The sequence below is a fragment of the Triticum dicoccoides genome, chromosome 5B, assembly GCF_002162155.2.
Source record: "Triticum dicoccoides isolate Atlit2015 ecotype Zavitan chromosome 5B, WEW_v2.0, whole genome shotgun sequence".
NCBI classification, from domain to species: Eukaryota; Viridiplantae; Streptophyta; class Magnoliopsida; order Poales; family Poaceae; genus Triticum; species Triticum dicoccoides.
Window position 1 is genome coordinate 40,882,459 of NC_041389.1, and position 13,993 is coordinate 40,896,451.

Genomic DNA, 13,993 nt, shown 5'->3' on the forward strand with positions numbered 1-13,993 from the left:
GCGCTGTATGCGGTGCACGCGCTACTGCTATTTCCAAGTCAGCAGCGCGTTTCGGTCACACGCGCTGCTGCTAAGTAGCAGTAGCGTGGTATTTTGAAGAGTGCTGCTGGTAAGATTCTGTGTATAGGATTTTCCCTAGTAGTGTTGATGCTTGATAATTGTTTTGAGATATAGAGGTGGTGATATTAGAGTCATGCTAGTTGGGTGATTATGAATTTAAAGAATACTTGTGTTGAAGTTTGTGATTCCCGTAGCATGCACGTATGGTGAACCGCTTTGTGATGAATTTGGAGCATAATTTTATTTATTGATTGTCTTCCTTATGAGTGGCGGTCGGGGACGAGCGATGGTCTTTTCCTACCAATCTATCCCCCTAGGAGCATGCACGTAGTACTTTGTTTTCAATAGCTTGTAGATTTTTGTAATAAGTATATGAGTTCTTTATGACTAACGTTGAGTCCATGGATTATATGCACTCTCACCTTCCACCATTGCTAGCCTCTCTTGTGCCGCGCAACTTTCGCCGGTACCATACACCCACCATATACCTTCCTCAAAACATCCACCATACCTACCTATTATGGCATTTCCATAGCCATTTCGAGATATATTGCCATGCAACTTTCCACCGTTCCGTTTATATGACACGCATCATCATTGTCATATTGCTCTTTGCATGATCATGTAGTTGACATCGTATTTGTGGCAAGGCCACCTTCATAGTTTTAATACATGTCACTCTTGATTCATTGCATATCCCAGTACACTGCCGGAGGCATTCATATAGAGTCATATCTTGTTCTAAGTATTGAGTTGTAATCTTGAGTTGTAAGTAAATAAAAGTGTGATGATCTTCATTATTAGAGCATTGTCCCAGTGAGGAAAGGATGATGGAGACTATGATTCCCCCACAAGTCGGGATGAGCCCTCAGACTTAAAAAAAAGAGGCCAAAGAGTCCACCAAAAAAAAGAAAGGCCAAATAAAAAAAAGAGAAAGGCAAATAAAAATGAGAGAAAAAGAGAGAAGGGACAATTCTACTATCCTTTTTACCACACTTGTGCTTCAAAGTAGCACCATGATCTTCATGATAGAGAGTCTCTTATGTTGTCAGTTTCATATACTAGTGGGAATTTTTCATTATAGAACTTGGCTTGTATATTCCAATGATGGGCTTCCTCAAAATTCCCTAGGTCTTCGTGAGCAAGCGAGTTGGATGCACCCCCACTTAGTTTGTTTTGTTGAGCTTTCATACATTTATAGCTCTAGTGCATCCGTTGCATGGCAATCCCTACTCACTCACATTGATATCTATTAACGGGCATCTCCATAGCCCATTGATACGCCTAGTTGATGTGAGACTATCTTCTCCTTTTTTGTCTTCTCCACAACCACCATTCTATTCCACATATAGTGCTACGTCCATGGCTCACGCTCATGTATTTCGTGAAAGTTGAAAAGGTTTGAGATTACTAAAGTATGAAACAATTGCTTGGCTTGTCATCGGGGTTGTGCATGATTAAATACTTTGTGTGATGAACATAGAGCAGCAGCTAGACCATATGATTTTGTAGGGATAACTTTCTTTAGCCATGTTATTTTGAGAAGACATGATTGCTTGATTAGTATGCTTGAAGTATTATTATTTCTTATGTCAATATGAACTTTTATTTTGAATCATTTAGATCTGAACATTCATGCCACAATAAAGAAAATTACATTGAGAATTATGCTAGGTAACATTCCACATCAAAAATTCTGTTTTTATCATTTACCTACTAGAGGACGAGCAGGAATTAAGCTTGGGGATGCTTGATACGTCTCCAACGTATCTATAATTGTTGATTGTTCCATGCTATTATATTACCCGTTTTGGATGTTTATGAGCTTTACTTTACACTTTTGTATTATTTTTGGGACTAACCTACTAACCGGAGGCCCAGCCTGAATTGCTGTATTTTTGCCTATTCGGTGTTTCGAAGAAAAGGAATATCAAACGGAGTCTAAACGGGATGAAACCTTCAGGAGCGATCTTTTTGGAGCAAACATGATCCAGGGGCAGCAAGGCATGTATTGTATTGTTGCCATCGAGGATAAAAAGATGGGGTTTATATCATATTGCATGAGTTTATCCCTCTACATCATGTCATCTTTCTTAATGCGTTACTCTATTCTTTATGAACTTAATACTCTAGATGCATGCTGGATAGCGCGTGTGGAGTAATAGTAGTAGATGCAGGCAGGAGTCGGTCTACTTATCACGGACGTGATGCCTTTATACATGATCATGCCTAGATAATCTCATAATTATTCGTTTTTCTATCAATTGCTCGACAGTAATTTGTTCACCCACCGTAATACTTATGCTATCTTGAGAAAAGCCACTAGTAAACCTATGGCCCCCGGGTCTATCTTTTATCATATAAGCTTTCAATCTACTTTTATTTACATCTTTACTTTTCCAATCTATATCATAAAACCACTAAAACATTTTATTTTATCATATTATCTCTATCAGATCTCACTTTCGCAAGTGGCCGTGAAAGGATTGACAACCCCTTTATTGCGTTGTTGCGAGGTTCTTGTTTGTTTGTGTAGGTGCGTGAGAATTTTGAGGAGCCTCCTACTGGATTGATACCTTGGTTCTCAAAAACTGAGGGAAATACTTATGCTACTTTGCTGCATCACCCTTTCCTCTTCAAGGAAAACCAACGCAAACTAAAGACGTAGCAGTACGATCATGATGTATCGCGAGATTTGCTATTATAGTTGGATCTTATGATGTTTCTCCCCCTCTACTCTTTTGTAATGGATTGAGTTTTCCCTTTGAAGTTATCTTGTCGGATTGAGTCTTTAAGGATTTGAGAATACTTGATGTATGTCTTGCGTGGGATACCCATGGTGACAATGGGGTATTCTTTTGATTCACTTGATGTATGTTTTGGTGATCAACTTGCGGGTTTCGTGACCTTGGGAATCTATGCATAGGGGCTGCCACACGTTTTCGTCTTGACTCTCCGGTAGAAACTTTGGGGCACTCTTTGAAGTACTTTGTGTTGGTTGAATAGATGAATATGAGATTGTGTGATGCATATCGTATAATCATGCCCACGAATACTTGAGGTGACATTGCAGTATCTAGGTGATATTAGGGTTTTTGGTTGATTTGTGTCTTAAGGTGTTATTCTAGTACGAACTCTATGATAGATCGAACGAAAAGAATAGCTTCGTGTTATTTTACTACGGACTCTTGAATAGATCGATCAGAAAGGATAACTTTGAGATGGTTTCGTATCCTACCATAATCTCTTCATTTGTTCTCCGCTATTAGTGACTTTAGATTGACTCTTTGTTGCATGTTGAGGGATAGTTATATGATCCATTTATGTTATTATTGTTCAGAGAACTTGCACTAGTGAAAGTACGAACCCTAGGCTATGTTTCCTAGCATTGCAATACCGTTTGTGCTCACTTTTATCATTAGTTACCTTGCTGTTTTTATATTTTCGGATTACAAAAACCTATATCTACCATCCATATTGCACTTGTATCACCATCTCTTCACCGAACTAGTGTACCTATACAATTTGCCATTGTATTGGGTGTGTTGGGGACACAAGAGACTCTTTGTTATTTGGTTGCAGGGTTGTTTGAGAGAGACCATCTTCATCCTACGCCTCCCACGGATTGATAAACCTTAGGTCATCCACTTGAGGGAAATTTGCTACTGTCCTACAAACCTCTGCACTTGGAGGCCCAACAATGTCAACAAGGAGAAGGTTGCGTAGTAGACGTCAATTAGCAGTTGCACAATTGGCAATGGACAAACTGTTCTTTTTTGGAAAGATACCTGGAATGAACACAACCTGCAATCTGTCCTTCCACATCTCCACTCCTTTGCTCGGAATGATGAGCAGTCTGTTCAAGACTTTTTTGGGAGAATGATTGGACTGATCATTTCCACCTGCCTCTCTCTTTGGAAGCATATGAGGAATTCAATCAACTCCAAGCTCTAGCACCCACTTTACTCCCAAACAGAGAGGATAAGTGGACTTTCATTGGGGCTACTGGCAAGACATCTGCAATCATAACCTTCTTTTGGATCCATACGAAGAGCATCCCTTTTTCAGTCTTATTTGGAGAAGCTCTAGTAGACTGAAGCACAAAATCTTCTTTTGGTTAGTGGCCCATTGCAGAATCAACACTAGAGCTCTCCTTCTCAGAAAACGAATGCATCTGGATGTCATTCATTGTCCTAACTGCAATCAGCAAGCAGTACAAACCACTATGCATTTGCTATGGGACTGTAACTTCGCACAAGAATGTTGGAATTCCTTGCTTCCGCATAGGAAAAGAGGTACATCAGTTTATGAGGATACCATTCTGGCCTTAACTCTCTTACCAAAGCATTTTGCACTTGAGATCATCATTTTGGGTTGCTGCAATATATGGCTACAGAGAAATAGCAAGATTTTCAGAGCAATTCCAAAGTCCATTCAGTCCTGGAGATTTTACCTTAAGCAAGATCTCAAACTTCTCAAACACAAGATCAAGCAAGAGTTTGAAGCTGGGCTGGCTCAGTGGATAGAATATAACCTGTAATCACGAGTTCCATACCTAGAGCAGGCATTGGCTAGCTACCTTGCTGGTTTTTCCTCCCTTTGGGAGCCTGTAATTTTTTTGTACTATATTTATTTTAATATATTTACCGTAGAACAATTGTTCTACGGTGTTGGGTGAAAATAAATAAAAAAAGAAAATGATGTCGGCCTGTACAACTTTTCCACACAAATATACCAAACCTCACAGGCTTTCCATCTTTTTTCCTTTGACTGCATTTTTTTCTGAGCAAAATGTTTTCTTCCACAATTATTTTGTAATTGAACAATTAGACACCATCTACACTGGATGATCTAAAGAAGGTTAAATGGAAAGAAAATACACTTCACCGCACTGAAAGAAAATACACTTCACCGTACAAGTAAAACAGAGTATTTGGAAGTATATAAAATTAAGGATATGGAAATGGTAGAAATATTCAACAATAGTGATATATAGTTATACATAAGTGAGGGGCCACCGAGTACACATATTGTGTCTCCTTGTACGTACTCTTGTCCAGCGTTAGGGTCTCCAATCCTTCCTGGTGCTAGGAGGAAGAAAATCATCCCTTCCTTGCCGCAAGCATGGGATGATGACGACGATAAGTTCATTCTAAGACAATCCAACCTTTATCATCTTGCAGCTGCCGCTACTTTTACTTCCCCGTTATATCATACTACTATATTTGTTTGTCCCAATGACCGCAAATCTGACCCACACCATACCTCATTGTGCAGTTGTAGAGGAATGCCTATACAATCCTGAAGAAGGTTACAGAGTTCAGCAAAAGTTGCCAGGCTGTTCACACAGCAACCATAAGTAGCACACTGTCTAGCAATAGACTGAAAGTTTTGCTCTGCAGATGATTTATCTTACTCTGGTGCCCTATATAATACAAGTTTACTTATGTGCTCCAGCAGCCATTGTTAGCAGCTCTAGAGGTAGAGAATTGAGTTGTATTTGGGCTGATACGTCATGAAAAGAATTGACGTAGGAGTGCCTCTTCAGAGTTTTCTTGGCATAACATAAGCAATACATTCCACACAGAAATTCCTCCTGCTGGTTACGAGATTTCTCGTGTCGATTTGTTCTGGAGCCGACAGAAAAAAAGGTCAATTCATATAGCAAACCAAATATGATACAGATTAATTACCAGGTCCGTGTGCCGCGCCTCCCATCTTGTACACCCATAGAACAAGTGACATGTTGAAAACAACGTCTTGCCTATTCCTGCAGAACCATTAGTGACGCAAGTGAGAACAAGTCTTCAGTCTTCACAGCAGATGCATCGACATCTCGCTTATTGTCTTATCGACAAGTTGGAAAATTGAGTCATGATGGTACAGGCAATTGTTTGCATATGCAAGTTGCAGAATTAACTCAAAGCTGGCTTGAATATCGGACGTAAATACAACATTTCCACGCTCTTTCCATCTTTATTCCCTTTCACTGCCTTTTTTGCGACCAAAATGTTTCCTTCCACAATTGTTTGTACTAACTGAACAATTAGATACCATCTACACTGGATGGTCATAATAAGATTAAATGAACTCAGAAAATATAATTCACTACACTAACACAATGGCAATGCTAAAAATGATCTAAAAACTGTTGCATATAGGTAAAATAGAGTATTTGAAAGTATATAGAATTAATGAAATTATAGAATATTCAATAATAGTGATATATTGTTGCAAATAAATGAGGGACCACCGGTAGGTACATTTATCAATCATTCAATCAATATACAGCTCTTGGATTCCCTGATCTTATCTCCATTTGCTTCCATCCTCTCTCCAGGAACCACACAATTCCATAGTAGCCTTGGCGCGCGAAACCTACGCAGGGGCAGCGAAGGATCAAGCACTAGTACGCTGCTCTTTCACCAATTTGGGAGTTGTTGAGGTGAATTCTCTACTCAATCCTTGGCCTTGTTATGCTCTTCTTTGATTGTTCATGTCCTTTATACAGTAGCCAATTATATACAATACCTATACAAGCTAAGCTATTAAAATAGGAGGATTACAAGGTTGTTCATCTTTTGTCAATGCTTAACGTCTCTTCTTTCTTGTGCTACAGTTTCTTATTCCTCCAACCAGCAAGATCATGGCAGAGTCGCTGCTTCTCCTTCTAGTGCGCGGTGTGGCCGGCAAGGTCACAGACGCACTCGTCGAGACAACGACTCGCATGTGTGGCCTTGACGATGACCGCCAAAGATTGGAGCGCTAGCTGCTAGCCGTTGAGTGCAAGCTGGTCAACACTGAGGAGAGGAGCGAGACAAACGACTATGTCAAGAGGTGGATGAAGGAGCTCAAGTCTGTCGCCTATGAGGCTGACGACGTGCTCGATGACTTCCAGTAATGAAGTGTTGCGTCGCCAGTGTAAGATAGGAAGGTCCACTACCCTTAAGGTGCTCAGCTGCATAACCCACAATAGCCTGCTGCTCTTCCGTTTTGAGATGAGCAAGAAACTCACGAATGTCCTAAAAAGATCAATAAGCTGGTTAAGGAGATAAACAAGTTTGGATTGGAGAATTCTGTACATAAGGAGGAGGAGCAACATCCTTGGCGGGAAACACACTCAAAACCGGACGACTTTACAAAGATCTTTGGAAGGGACGATGATAAGGAGGTGGTGGTGAAGTTATTGCTTAACCAGCAAGCTCAGCGGAAGGTGCAGGTTCTGCTCATCTTTGGGATGGGAGGTCTTGGAAAGACGACTCTTGCCAAGATTGTGTATAATGACCAAGTGGTCCAGCAACATTTCCAGTTGAAGATGTGGCACTACGTGTCATACAACTTTGATGCCATTGCTCTTCTGAAATCCATCATTGAGTTGGCTACAAATGGAAGTTGTGACCTGCCTGGTAGCATCGAACTATTGAAAAAGCGACTGGAGCAAGTCATTGGCCAAAACAGGTTTATGCTCGTGCTTGATGATGTATGGAATGAAGATGAGAGGAAGTGGGGGATGTCGTGAAGCCACTATTGTGTTCTGTTGGTGGACCAGGAAGTGTTATATCGGTCACATGCCGAAGCAAGAAAGTGGCCTTCATTATGTGCACGGTTAAGCCCCATGAGCTCATATTTATGAGTGAAAAAGATTCATGGGAGTTGTTTTCATGCAAAGAATTTAGCAATGGTGTAGAAGTGCAAGCAGAGTTAGTTACCATCGGAAGGTGTATTGTCAATAAATGTGGGGGTTTGCCTATTGCTCTCAAGACAATGGGTGGATTGCTAAGTTCAAAGCAAAAAGTACAGGAATGGAAGGTCATTGAACAAAGTAATATTGGGAATAATGTTGGAGGCAAATATGAGGTCATGCCCATACTAAAGTTAATCTACAAATACCTGTCATCAGAAATGAAGCAATGTTTTGCATTCTGTGCAGTTTTTCCCAAGGATTATGAAATAGAGAAGAATAGATTGATTAAACTATGGATGGCTAATGGCCTTATTCAAGAAGAAGGAACAATGGGTTTAACACAGAAAGGAGAATTCATTTTCAATGAGTTGGTTTGGAGGTCCTTCCTCCAAGATGAGAAAGTGGTAGTCAAATACGGTGTCTACGATGGTAACACACCATATAAGACAATAGTATGTAAAATGCATGACTTAATGCATGATTTAACAAAAGATGTCACGGATGAATGTGCAAGTACAAAATAACTGATGCAGCATAAAGCATTGTTAAAAGATGTTTGTCACGTGAAAGTGTTAGAGTCTGGAATGAAAAAGATCAATGGGTTATGCAAAGGCACAATATTCATCGGCACTTTATTAGGTACTTCTTCACCATCACATAAGGATTTTGAAGAGTTGCTACATGTATCAGCATCCCTAAGAGCATTACACTGTCCCCCTCCAGTTATCCTTTGCAAGGCCATAAATGCAAAACATTTATGATATCTTGACATGTCTGGATCCCACATTGTTAGGTTGCCAGATTCAATATGTGTGTTGTATAATTTCAAGATTTTGAGGCTCATACATTGCTTTATGCTGCAACAGTTACCAGAAGACATGGGAAGACTGAGAAATCTCATCAATCTTTACCTTTCTGGTTGTTGTGGTCTCAAAAGTATGTCTCCAAAGTTTGGTCTATTGAACAACCTTCACATATTAACAACATTTGTTGTGGACACAAGAGATAGCCTTGGAATAGAGCAGCTCAAAGGCTTATCAAACCTTAGAAATAGGTTGGAACTGTTCAATGTGAGCAAGATAAAAAAAGTGTGGAGAATGCAAAAGAAGCCAATCCCAGTCAGAAGCAAAATCTAAGTGAGTTGCTATTCTCTTGGGACCAAGGATGTCATGTTGAACCTAAAGATGTGGAAGAAGTGCTTCAGTGTTTAGAACCTCATAGTAATATACAAAATTTGGAGATACGTGGATATGGTGGCCTAGAAATATCAAAATGGATGAGAAAGCCTCAGATGTTTAACTGCTTGAGAGAACTCAAAATTTCTGATTGCCCAAGATGCAAGAGTATACCTGCAGTATGGCTCTCGGTCTCTCTGGAGACCCTAGTCTTCAAGAAGATGGATAACCTAACCACATTATGTAATAACCTTCATGTGGAAGCTGAAGGATGCATTACCCATCAGCAATGTTTCCCAAGGTTGAAGACGATGGAGTTGATTAAGTTACGAAGGGTGGAGATGTTGGCTGAAAATAGTGTGGGAGATCCCAGTGATAGCTTCGTAACATTTCCGATGCTTGAGAAGCTAAGGATCGTAGGTTGCCCCCAGCTTGAAAGTATTCCAGTGACTGACGATGCTATAGACCTAGGGTAGTGTTCATAGGCATGACCTATACGCCCCACCCAAGGTCAATACCCTAGAAGCAAAGACATTCAAAGAACAGTAGAGAGTACCAATTGAAGTCGTCGAGTGCAATCCAATCGACCAGTCATCTCACTCGGATACCCCTCCGTCCTAATTTCACTCGACCAAGACGAAGCCATTCGACCATATAAGAAACCACTCGACCTACAGAAGACCAGGAGTCACTCAGGATAATAACAGTTAGACGTTCAATCCATAGTCTTTAAAGATCATTGAATACACTTTATAGTTGGCGTTACCAGTAATGCCCTGTCTTAATGTACATTGAACCCCTGTAACGGAGGTGGGATGGGGTCCTGGCTCACTCTATATAAGCCACCCCCTCCTCTGGGACAAGGGTTTGCACTCCCTATAACACACACACACACACCCATATTCCAGTTGACCGCCTCAGGGCACCGAGACGTAGGGATTTTACCTCCTCCGAGAGGGGCCGGAACTCGTAAACCTGTGTGTACAACCTCGTCGTAGCTAGGGCCTCGCCTCCTCATACGTACCCCCTATTCTTACTCTCAGACTTAGTACCACGACAGTTGGCACCCACTGATACGTCTCCAACGTATCTATAATTTTTGATTGTTCCATGCTATTATATTACCTGTTTTGGATGTTTATGGGCTTTACTTTACACGTTTATATCATTTTTGGGACTGACCTACTAACCGGAGGCCCAGCCTGTATTGCTATTTTTTTTGCCTATTTAAGTGTTTCTAAGAAAAGGAATATCAAACGGAGTCCAAGCGGAATGAAACCTTCGGGAGCGATCTTTTTGGAACAAACGTGATCCAGAGGACTTGGAGTGAAAATCCAGAAACAAGAGAGGCGGCCACGAGGGTGGCTGGCGCGCCCCCTAGGGCTGGGCGCGCCCCCCACCCTCGTGGGCCCTTGAGCGTCCACCGACCCACTTCTTCCTCCTATATATGCCCATGTACCCCGAAAACATCAGAAGTGACCACGAAAAACTATTTCCACTGCCGTAACCTTCTGTATCCGCGAGATCCCATCTTGGAGCCTTCGTCGGCACTCCACCAGAGGGGGAATCGATCACGGAGGGCCTCTCCATCATCTCCAAGGCCTCTCCGATGAGTTGTGAGTAGTTTACCACAGACCTTCGGGTCCATAGTTATTAGCTAGATGGCTTCTTCTCTCTCTTTGAAGCTCAATACAAAGTTCTCTTCGATCTTCTTGGAGATCTATTCGATGTAACTCTTTTTGTGGTGTGTTTGTCGAGATCCGATGAATTGTGGGTTTATGATCAAGTTTATCTATGAGAAATATTTGAATCTCCTCTGAATTCTTTTATGTGTGATTAAGTTCTCTTTGCAAGTCTCTTTGAATTATCAGTTTGGTTTGGCCTACTAGATTGATCTTTCTTGCAATGGGAGAAGTGCTTAGCTTTGGGTTCAATCTCGCGATGTCCTTTCCCAGTGACAGCAGGGGCAGCAAGGCACGTATTGTATTGTTGCCATCAAGGATAAAAAGATGGGGTTTATATCATATTGCACGAGTTTATCCCTCTACATCATGTCATCTTTCTTAATGCGTTACTCTATTCTTTATGAACTTAATACTCTAGATGCATGCTGGATAGCGGGCGATGTGTGGAGTAATAGTAGTAGATGCAAGCAGGAGTCGGTCTACTTGTCACGGACGTGATGCCTATATACATGATCATGCCTAGATAATCTCATAATTATTTGCTTTTCTATCAATTGCTCGACAGTAATTTGTTCACCCACTGTAATACTTATGCTATCTTGAGAGAAGCCACTAGTGAAACCTATGGCCCCCAGGTCTATCTCTTATCATATAAGCTTTCAATCTACTTTTACTTGCATCTTTACTTTTCCAATCTATATTATAAAATACCAAAAATATATTTATCTTATCATATTATCTCTATCAGATCTCACTTTTGCAAGTGGGCTTGAAGGGTTGACAACCCCTTTATTGCGTTGGTTGCGAGTTCTTGTTTGTTTGTGCAGGTGTGTGGGACTTCTGAGGAGCCTCCTACTGAATTGATACCTTGGTTCTCAAAATTGAGGGAAATACTTACACTACTATTGCTGCATCACCCTTTCCTCTTCAAGGAGAACCAACACAAGCTCAAGATGTAGCACCCACCGTGGGGCAAAGCGTCTTAGCGACTTCCGGCGAGGTTGCATTTTCTCCAATCTTCATCAACATGGTTTTCGGCGGCGGTTTGATCATGGGCCGCGAGTTCCGACTCGGCGCGCTCACTTTCGTCGTCGACGACTCCGCCTGGCTCTAGGAAGCCCCCCTCAACGTCGAGGCTCTCCCGATCCATGGTTCGTCGCACTTCCGCGCGAGTGCCTGCAGCGTCCTCCTTCGGCAGCCGTCGACCCCGTATCGGTCGGTCCTCGCACTGCCTTCTCACTCCGCTGGACGCCGCCGCAAGCGATCTGGTCGGTCACGGCTCCAGCGGTGGGTGAAGCACGTGGTGGCTCGTCAGACGGCCACCCCCCAATTCGCGACAATCGAGCCCGACGTATTTCACTACGGTCCAGTCGACCTGTCCACTAACTTTGTAGACACATTTTCCGAGAGCGGGAGCTGTGACCCCGCAGCAGAAGTCCTTATGGTCGACTCCCATCACAACCCACCTGGTTTCCATCACAGGTGCAGCAACGGTGGCGGCGATGGCCCGTCATTCGGCCACAAGGAGTATCAGCCCCAACCTCTCAACTCGCAGTAGAGGGAAGAGCTGCACCGCCGCAACGTGGAGGCCCTCCAGACCCCCATCGTAGGGGAGGCCGCCGAGGCTCACCCCTTGGAGGCAGTGCGCCTGGCCACGCTGGATGAGCGCACTCGTTTGGAGAATCTCCAACATTCTCTCGACGAGCGTGCCCGTAGACTAATCCCTGAGTCCAGTTGACGCCCACGACAGTTGTTTCCACCGGAAACTTAGGTATTTCGCACTCCGATCCAGAATCTTGTAGCTGTTGCGCATATCACAGAGTCTATTCAGCCGTCCTGTTCAGAAGCTGGAAGGGGTTTGGAACAGATCAGAGCGCTGCTCTGAGCAGCAGGAGATCTGAACTCCGCCGTTTCTCAGTCGCAGAACAGGATCCACAGCAGATCGGTAACGGCAGATATTGTTCAGCCGGCACATAGTCCTAGGTCGCCTTTGCAACGTGAAGATCGTGATCACCGCCGAGATCGGAACCTGGGAAGAGCTCATGGAGAGTATGATCGTGAGTACGCGCCCGCGACAACCATCGTCAAGCGCCTTCACCCCTTCTGAGGGACGGGTCATACGTGCCTTGGTGGTATGATAGAAGGCGTCCGTATGGTAATGACCGTAGAGTTCCAATCGACCCAAGAGAGCCTGGCTTCGACGTAAGGTCAGTCCTTGTTTAGGGTTTGGTTAACCAGAACAGAGCATACAGAGAGGGGCTGGATAGAGACAGGCCCAGTGGAAGCAGGGTCCACGTTTCTGGCCTTGAGTGTTTCGGAAGAGCCATCAGAGCCGCTGAGATCCCTCACAACTTCAGACTGGCGACTGGCGTTAGTAAGTTCACAGGAGAATCAAAGCCCGCCACTTGGGTGGAAGACTACTGAGTGGTTGTGCACATTGGTGGCGGCAGCAATGAGGTGGCCGTGAAACACCTCCCTCTGATGCTTGAAGGATCTGCCAGGGCCTGGCTGAATCAGTTGGCCCTTGGAAGCATTTTGAGTTGGGATGAGTTGGCCCGAGTATTTATCAGAACATTTGAGGGCACCTGCAAGAGACCTGCTGGTTTGCCAGAATTGCAGCATTGCGTGCAGAAACCGAATGAGACCTTGAGAGATTATATCCAGAGATGGATCATTCTGCACCACACAGTGGAGAATGTATCAGATCACCAAGCAGTCTGTGCCTTTAAAGAAGGCGTTCGCTACAGAGAGCTCAGTCTGAAGTTTGGTCGGGCCGGAGACATGTCTCTGGCTCGGATGATGGAGATTGCCACCAAGTACGCTAACGGCGAAGAAGAAGACCGACTCTGGAGTGGCAAGAATAGACCAGTCGCCTAGGATACCGGAGGAGGAAATTCTAGTCGAAAGCAGAAGCGAAAGGCTGAGGCGGCATGCCCTACCGAGGCAGCAGTGTTGAACCAAGGAAAGTTCAAGGGGAATCCCAAAGGGCCTTGGATCCCTAAGAAAGTGAAGGATCAAGCGGGAAATAATGTCATGGATTTCATATACACACCAAAAAGGATGAGGAGGGGAATCTGATTCTCCCCAAGCATATGACTCGACAATGTCGACTCCTAACCAGAGCTTCCGAGAAAACCAACCCAGTGAAAAGGACAAATAGTCTGATAAGGAGGAAAACAAAGATGATGATGGTGGTTACCCCAATGTTAATGCCACCTTGGTGATTTTTTCTGATCTCGAGAGCAAAAGTATATTGAATGTTCTTAACAGAGAGGTGAACATGGTTGCTTCGGCAACACCTAGGTATTTGAAGTGGTCGAAAACCCCTATTACATTCGACCAGTCCGACCACCCGCCATGCGTTGCTACCCCTGGGCGGCAAGCGTTGG

General features: G+C 43.3%; 1 pseudogene; it reads left to right on the forward strand.

Annotated features, from left to right (window-relative positions):
* Window positions 1-6,378: 6,378 nt before the first annotated feature.
* On the forward strand, window positions 6,379-9,073 carry LOC119307242 (annotated as a pseudogene).
* The last annotated feature ends 4,920 nt before the right edge of the window (window positions 9,074-13,993 follow it).